General features: G+C 36.1%; 1 pseudogene; it reads right to left on the reverse strand.

The window, feature by feature from the left end:
* Positions 1–6447: 6447 nt before the first annotated feature.
* Positions 6448–7436, reverse strand: LOC112916693 (procathepsin L pseudogene; annotated as a pseudogene).
* Positions 7437–8888: the final 1452 nt, after the last annotated feature.

Here is an 8888-nt window from a genome sequence, read left to right on the forward strand (position 1 = left end):
CAACAACTTGAACAAGTGCCTCGCATTGCAGAATCTAATTTGAATCCGTAACTCTAGTTTTGAGGAAGTCTGAGGTATGTAATATGTTACTTTCCAGATATTACAGTACTGAAAGGTTGGTAAGAATGGAAACCAAGGGCCAAATATAGTGTGTGTGTGTGTGTTTGTGTGTTGTATGTGTGTGTGTGTTTATGTGCGTATATACATAATATACATACACATATACAGTAAATTTCCAAAACTGTTGGGAAAATCATGGCAATAAATGAAATTAAGGTAAATGTATTTTTTCTATTTTTGTGTAAGATTTCAGGACATATAATAGGTTTTATTTATCCTTATGAAATAAAATTTTCAGTCAAAACTATTTGCTCTATACTAGGGAGCAAATAGTAATTTTTAAAACTCCCCTCTCTTCAGTATTGTTGCTTCTATGAGTATACTTAAGGAAGAAAATGGCATAATGATGCTGGGCATCAATTTATGGCACTGTAATTGAGATTGGGCTAAAATCACAGCAATTTTTGAATCAGTACTTTAAAAGAAATCATAGGCTTTCCTTGTAAAAGTAGTCTATATACTCTGTTCCTCAAGTATTTCTTTTTTCTGGGCTCACACAAGAAGGCATATTAATTAGTTTTGAGTTTTTAATTCTTATTCTCTGGGGTCAAATACATTCTCTTGATGGGCTTCATTAGTATTTTTTCCCCTTTCTTTCCTTTTCTTTAAAAGAAAAAACTTCTTTATTATTTTTTTTTCTTTTTATGAGACTCCAGCAGACCAGAAATGAGACTCTTCTGAAAATGATGTGCTAGCTAGTACTTTTCCTTTTGCACAAAGAGGCATTCTTGACAGAATGTGTACTATTTATACCTGTTTTGTAATCTCTCCATAAGATTAAGTTTAGGAAGAATAAGAAAAATAGATTGTTATTTGGTTGGAGAATCAAAGGTTTCAATAATGTACAGCAATCAATGTCTTCACTGGCTTACCGGGGTTAAAACTATTTAAAAGGTTTCAACCCAGTTATTTAAGCTGTCTTATGCCCTGTCTAATTCAATGTGACAGTTGAAAGAAACCTATTTGGAAGCTTACTTATTCGACATTGATATTTATTTTTTATATATTCTTTCAGAAAACTATATTGGGGAATGTTTAAAACAATGTGCATAGGATTCTAGATCTTCTAAAATTTCTTATCCATAGTATTTCAGTTGGGATATGCAAGGAGTAATTGGTAACACATAGTTTTCTGGGAGGGTGAATTAAATGCAAGCACAGAGAAGAGAACATAGTGAAAATTCTAGGAGAACATGCCAATACATTAATTAGCTTGTGAATTGGTTATTTAAAGGCATTAAATTCCACACTTTAGTCAAACTTATACAGCATAAAAGTTTCCAATGAAAACACTAATGGTTTTAATAAAATATGTGAATTTTTAAATGCTTTCAATATTTCATATTAATCATCAGTCTTTTAATAATGATAGTTTTGTCACCTCAAGCAGATATACTCTATGTGATAAGAGATACTGTAAAGGAAATTTCTTAAACCCAGTCGTAATTATTTTTTCTGAGATTTAATGCCTTTAAAGGTGATAATACTTTTGATTTGCATGATATCTTTTTTAACATGTCAAATGATTTAAAGGCTATTAAATCATTTATTTGTCCATATTTGGAATCAGTTGCAGTCAAAAACATGAGATGAGTTACCCTTGGAAAAAGAGAAAAATTAGGCTCTACTTCAGAGTATCAGCTGTTAGGGTTTGGGTGAGAGATGAGGATGCTGACTAAAAAGTTAATAAAATGAAAAGCAGCTTTCACATAGGGGATATGAAAATCCTTGAATCCTTTCATTTCAATTGAAATTGTCAATTGAATTTGTACAATTGTCTCCTATTTGCAATGTATTAAAAATAATTTTAACCTGAGGAGAATATTTATAAGCTATAGAAAGGAACCATTTACATCATTTTGTTGTTGTTTTGCTTTGCTTTTGCTTTTTCTTTTACTTTAATTCTAGTTCCTCCTTTCTATCATGACTAATCTCTTATCACTTAGCTTCACTCACCTGTATTATAGACAAAGAAAATGGATGACAGCAGTTGGGTATCATTGCAGATGAGTATACTACAGGTGAATTTCATGAAATATATATATTATAGACCAGTTTTGGTACTTTCAATAATAGAACCCATATTGCACAGTATTTGTAGCAACTGAGGCTTATATTTAAATCATCAGTCTCTATTTTTTTCTAAATTGCTTCTGTTTATTGATTAGGCAAATGTACCTTTTATTATTCATTGATTAATCCCAGAAATAAGAAGAAATACTTTTTTCATAATATTATATATCTTGGAATTCATTGATACACATTAAAGTTTAATTTGCTCTGGGATGGTTCTTCTATGGCTTGAGAAAATTAAGTTATTATCTAAAACATTTAAAAATTATTTTTAAAAAGATTTTATTTCTTTCAGAAAGAGAGAGATTGAGTATGAGAGAGAGAGAGGCAAAGAAACTCAAGTAGATTTGTGCTGAGCATGGAGCCCAATCATTGGTATTATGACCTGAACAGAAACCAAGAGTTGGACACTTAACTAGTCATCCAAGTAACCTCAAATTACTGACTTTTATATGGTTCCAATGAGATGAAAGTCAGATACAAACTTAGGAATTTTTCTAATTTTCCTTAGGTATTTATTCATAAGTCGAAGGTTTTCCTAAACATTTATCCATGTACCTTTTCTGTGTGTAAGAAAACTAGGAAGGAAGACTATTTTCTCCATTTATGAGAATTTGGACTCTATAAGGCATCTGGTAAATATAAAAATGATACTTTCAAAAGCTTTAAGAATATGAAGATTCCCAATTTCCAAGAATTTTACTTCATTAGAGCACATAGCACCAGATAAAGTAAGGAGAGTCTTTATCCTGCTTAAAGCCTGGGACATTTATCCTGCTTTAAGCAGGATATATATATATATATATATATATATATATATATATATATATATATATATATATATATAAACTACCCAGAAGGGCAATTGCTGGGATCTAGGGTAGCTCTATTTTTAACTCTTTGAGGAACCTCCACACTGTTTTCCAACGTGGCTGTGCCAGTTCACACTTTCAGAACAGTGCAAGAGGGTTCCCCTTTCTCCACATCCTCTCCAACATTTCTTGTATCCTGTATTGTTAATGTTCACCATTCTCACTGGTATGAGGTGGTATCTCATTGTGGTTTTGATTTGTATTTCCCTGATGGCAAGTGATGCAGAGCATTTTCCCATGTGCTTGTTGGCCATGTGTAGGTCTTCTTTGGTGAAATGTCTGTTCATGTCTTTTGCCCATTTCATGATTGGATTCTTTGTTTCTTTGGTGTTGAGTTTAATAACTTCTTTATAGATCTTGGATAGTAGCCCTTTATCTGATAGGTCACTTGCAAATATCTTCTCCCATTCTGTAGGTTGTCTATTATTTTGGTGAATATTTCTTTTGCTGTGCAGAAGCTTTTTATCTTGATTAAAGTTGTTCGTTTTTGCTTTTGTTTCCTTTGCCTTCATAGATTTATCTTGCACGAACTTGCTGCGGCCAAGTTAAAAAAGGTATTGCCTGTGTTATCCTCCAGGATTTTGAGGAATTCTCATCTCACATTTAGATCTTTCATCCATTTTAAGTTTATCTTTGTGTATGGTGTAAGAGAATGGTATAGGTTCATTCTTCTGCACGTGGCTGTCCAATTTTCCCAGCACCATTTATTGAAGAGACTATCCTTTTTCCTGTGGATATTCTTTCTGGTTTTGTCGAATATTGACCATAGAGTTGAGGGCCCATTTCTAGGTTCTCTATTCTGTTCCATTGACCTATGTGTCTTGTTTTTGTGCCAATACTACATTATCTTGAAGATCACAGCTGTGTAGTACAGCTTGAAACCCGGCATTGTGATGCCCCCGGCTCTGGTTTTCTTTTTCAATATTCCCCCCGCTGTCTTTTCTGATTCCATACAAATCTTAAGATGATTTTTTCCAACTCTCTGAAGAAAGTCCGTGGTATTTTGATAGGGATTCCTTTGAATGTGTAAATTTTCCTGGGTAGCATTGACATTTTCACAGTATTAATTCTGCCAATCCATGAGCATGGAATATTTTTCCATCTCTTTGTGTCTTCCTCAAATTCTTTCAGAAGTGTTCTGTAGTTTTTAGGGCATCACTTTGGTTAGGTTTATTCCTAGGTGTCTTATGCTATTGAGTGCAAGTGTAAATGGGATTGACTCCTCAATTTCTCTTTCTTCAGTCTCATTGATAGTGTAGAGAAATGCCACTGATTGCTATGCATTGATGTTTGTCTCCTGCCACATTACTGAATTGCTGTATGAGTTCTAGCAATCTTGGGGTGGATCTTCTGGGTTTTCTGTGTACAGTAAGTATCATGTCGTCTGCAAAGAGGGAGAGTTTGACTTCTTTACCAATTTGAATGCCTTTGATTTCTTTTTGTTGTCTGGTTGCTGAGGCTAGGACTTCTAGTACTATGTGTTGAATAGCCGTGGTGACAGTGGACATCCCTGTTGTGTTCCTGATCTTGTGGAAAGGCTCCCAGTGTTTTTCCATTGAATGATATTTGCTGTGGGCTTTTCATAGATGACTTTTAAGATGCTGAGGAATGTTCCCTCTATCCCTACACTCTGCAGAGTTTTGATCAGGAATAGATGCTGTATTTTGTCAAATGCTTTCTCTGCATCTATTGAGGATCATATGGTTCTTGTTTTTTCTCTTGTTGATATGATCAATCACGTTGATTGCTTTATGAGTGTTAAACCAACCTTGCATCTCAGGGATAAATCCCACTTGGTCATGGTGAATAATCCTCTTAATGTACTATTGGATCCTATTGGCTAGTATCTTGTTGAGAAATTTTGCATCCATGTTCATCAGGGATATTGTTCTATAATTGTCCTTTTTGGTGCGGTCTTTGGTTTTGGAATCAAGGTGATGCTGGCCTGTTAGAACAAATTTTGAAGTATTCCATCCCTTTTTATCCTTCAGAACAGCTTTAGTAGAATATTATTTCCTCTTTAAACATTTTATAGACTTCCCCTCGGAAGCCATCTGACCCTGGAATTTTGCGTCTTGGCAGGTTTTTGATACCTGCTTCAATTTCCTCGCTGGTTATTGGCCTGTTCAGGTTTTCTATTTCGTTTTGTTCTAGTTTTGGTCATTTGTGATTTTTCCAGAACTGCATCCAATTCTTCTAGATTGCCTAATTTATTGGCTTATAGCTGCTCATAAAATGTTTTTTAAAATCATTTGTATTTCCTTGGTATGGTTCTGATCTCTCCTCTTTCTTTTGTGAGTTTATTACCTTGAGGTTTTTTTTTTTTTTCTTTTTCATAAGGCTGGCTAAGGGTTTATCTATCTTATTAATTCTTTCAAAGAACCAACTCCTGTTTTTCTTTTTTTATCTGTTCTGCAGTTCTTCTGGTCTCTGTTTCATTGAGTTCTGCTTGAATCTTTATTATCTCCCCTCTTCTGCTTGGTGTAGGCTTTATGTGCTGTTCTTTCTCCAGTTCATTTAGGTGCAAGTTTAGCTTGTGTATTTGAGTTATTTCCAATATTTTGAAGGAGGCTTGTATTGAGATGTATTTCCTTCTTGGGACCTCTTTGCTGTATCCCAAATTTTTTGAATGGTTGTATCTGCATTTTCATTAGTTTCCCTGAATCCATAGATTCTTCTCTAATTTCCTGGTTGACCCATTCATCTTTTAGTAGGATGCTCTTTAACCTCCATGTGTTTGAATTTCTTCCAAATTTCTTCTTATGACTGAGTTCTAGTTTCAAAGCATTGTGGTCTGAAAATATGCAGGGGGGCAATCCTATCTTTTGGTATCGGTTGAGACCTCATTTGTGACCTAGTGTGTGGTCTACTCTGGAGAAAGTTCCATGTGCACTTGGGAAGAATGTGTATTCAGTTGTGTTCAGTTAGAAAGTTCTGTAAACATCTGTGAAATCCATCTGGTCCAGTGTATAATTTAAGGCCCTTGTTTCTTTGGTGATGTCATGCTTAGAAGATCTGATATTTACTGACAAGTACTGTGTTGAAGTCTCCTACGATTAGTGTATTATTTTATTTTTTTCTTCCTCTACTTATTGAATTAAAATTTATTTGAAAAGGTAAAGTTTATATATCCTTTGAAAAAATAAGAAGTCAAAAATTTTAGAATTAAGTAATAAGTCTTCAACATTATAAAGCCATATATAACAGTAATGAAAGTAGTGGTGATGTTTACCCTGATAAAAATATCACAGAATTCAAATCACAACTTGGATTCTCAATGATTCAAGTGTCTTATCTTACACAATAAGAGTATGGTCAATTTTAAGGTAAACTTCCTCCAGATGTGCTATCCTCAAGTCCTCTAATCTTGTGGTCCATCCGCTCACACAATGGGATAGCTGGTTGCTGTGGCAATTCTACAATGGTTGTTCTGGTCTTAGGCCATTTTTATATAGCCATTCCAGCCCCATTCTGGACCCCAACTGTTCTTGATAATCCAAAACTTATTATTTGAATCTGTTCCTTCAAAGCAATAGCCAGCCACCAGAACACCATGATCTAGATCTTTGCTGCTGCAGTCTGGATCAAAATAAATGCCTGACTTGTAGCACTGGAAATGCCTGCATCAGTAGCAACAGAGGTGGGCCCTAGAGTTGCCACTGCCTTCATTAGGGTCTTTTCCCATTGAGGGAGGTCCATGAAGCCAGTGTCATTAGCAGCAGAACACTCAGTCTTGTCGTTACAGGTCTCTATGTCCTTTCCAAGATATGGATAAGATTCCTCTGAATCCAGGCCTCCATTGTCTTTAACATGATGAAAGGTGTTATCCATCAGGCCACCACTGCAGCCCTCATTGCCTTGAGCCTTAGAGCAGTCCACCAGGTTCTGCTCACTCAGTGGCACAAGTTTGCCTGTTTTCCGGAACATCTGTCTTTTGAGGGCACCAGTTGCACTAAAAGTCCAACAAGAACCACACTGACCCTGATTCTGCACAGGAGTTACGTAGCCTTTCTCTCTCCAGTCCACAGATTTGGGGATCTCAGCAAAGATAGGTTCTTGGAACACTTTCCCTTTCTTGTGCTTCTGGTTTGGAAAGTCATTCATCACCTGCCTGAATTCTTCATTGGTCATGTCACCAAAGGTATTCATCGCCATTGTGAAGCCATGTTTCCCTTGGCTATATTCTCCATTATTCAGTTCAATCATTTTCATATTCTCCCACACTGCTCTCCTCTATCCTTCTTCATTCATGCCATATAATCTGTGCATTGCCTTCCACTGGTACCATTGTGCATTTAAGCTTTGATCGAGTTTTGGAGCTGCTGAGGCTATTCGCAAGCAAAGGGCAGACAAGAAGAGTGAACAATTCATGTTTCAAAAACCTGCGGCATCCACAGCTGCGCAGGTGCACCCCACGGATCGCCAAGGCCCACGAGTCTAGTGTATTATTTTCTAAGTATCTCTTTACTTTGGTTATTAATTGCTATACTTGGCATTATTAATTGATATACTTGGCATCTCCCACATTAAGAGCATACATATTCATGATTGGTAGGTCTTCTTGCTGGATTGATCCTTTAAGTATGATATAGTGTCTGTCTTCATCTCTTACTACAGTCTTTGAGATAAACTTTAATTGGTCTGATTTGAGGATTGCTACCCCAGCTTTCCTTTGAGGAGCATCTGAATGGTAGATGGTTTTCCACTCCTTCATTTACAGGCTGGAAGTGTCCTTAGGTCTAAAATGAGTCTTTTGTAAGACAGCAAATAGATGGGACTTTCTTTTTTATCCAGTCTGATACCCTGTGTCTTTTGATGGGATCATTTAGCCCATTCACATTCAGAGTAACTATTGAAAGATATGAATTTATAGTGTTATCGTAATACCTATTCTGTCCCTGTTTTTGTGGATTATTTCCTTGAACTCCCTCTTTCTTCTACAGGGTCCCCTTTAATATTTATTGTAGAGATGGTTTGGTGGTCACATAGTCTTTCAGTTTCTGCCTATTCTGGAAGCTCTTTTTCTCTCCTATTCTGAATGGAAGTCTTCTTATTTAGGACCGTGAATATATCCTGCCAGCCCTTTCTGGCCTGACCGGTCTCTGTGGAGAGGTCTGCTGTTAATCTGGTATTTCTCCCCATATAAATTAAGAATCTCTTGTCTCATGCTGCATTAAGAACTTTCTCTTAAATGTGTGGGAAATATCAGAAAGGGAGACAGAACATAAAGACTCCTAACTCTAGGAAATGAACTAGGGGTGGTGGAAGGGGAGGAGGGTGGGTGGGTGGGGGTGAATGGGTGATGGGCACTGAGGGGGGCACTTGACGAGATGAGCACTGGGTGTTATTCTGTATGTTGGTAAATTGAACACCAATAAAAATAAATTTATTATCAAAAAAAGAATTTTCTCTTAATCTTTGAAATTTGCAAGCTTTACTATTAAATGTGAGGTGTGGAATGGTTTGTATTGATTGGGGGGGGGGTCATCTCTAACTCTTGGATCTGAATGCTTGTTTCCCTCCCCAAATTAGGGAAGTTCTCAGCTATGGTTTGTTCAAATATACTTTGTGGTCCTATCTATCTCTCAGTCTCTTCTGGAGTCAAATTATATGTAAATTCTTCCTTATCAAGCTATCATTTATTTCCCTAACCCTTTCTTCATTGGCTCTTAATTGTTTTTCTCTTTTTTCCTCAGCTTTCTTCCTTACCATCAACTTGTCTTGTATGTCACCCATTCTCTCTTCCACCTCATTAACCATAGCAGTTAGGAAATCCAGTTTGGATTGCATCTCATTTAGTCTCTTTTTAATTTAGGCCTGATT

This window comes from Vulpes vulpes, chromosome 5, assembly GCF_048418805.1.
Source record: "Vulpes vulpes isolate BD-2025 chromosome 5, VulVul3, whole genome shotgun sequence".
NCBI lineage: Eukaryota > Metazoa > Chordata > Mammalia > Carnivora > Canidae > Vulpes > Vulpes vulpes.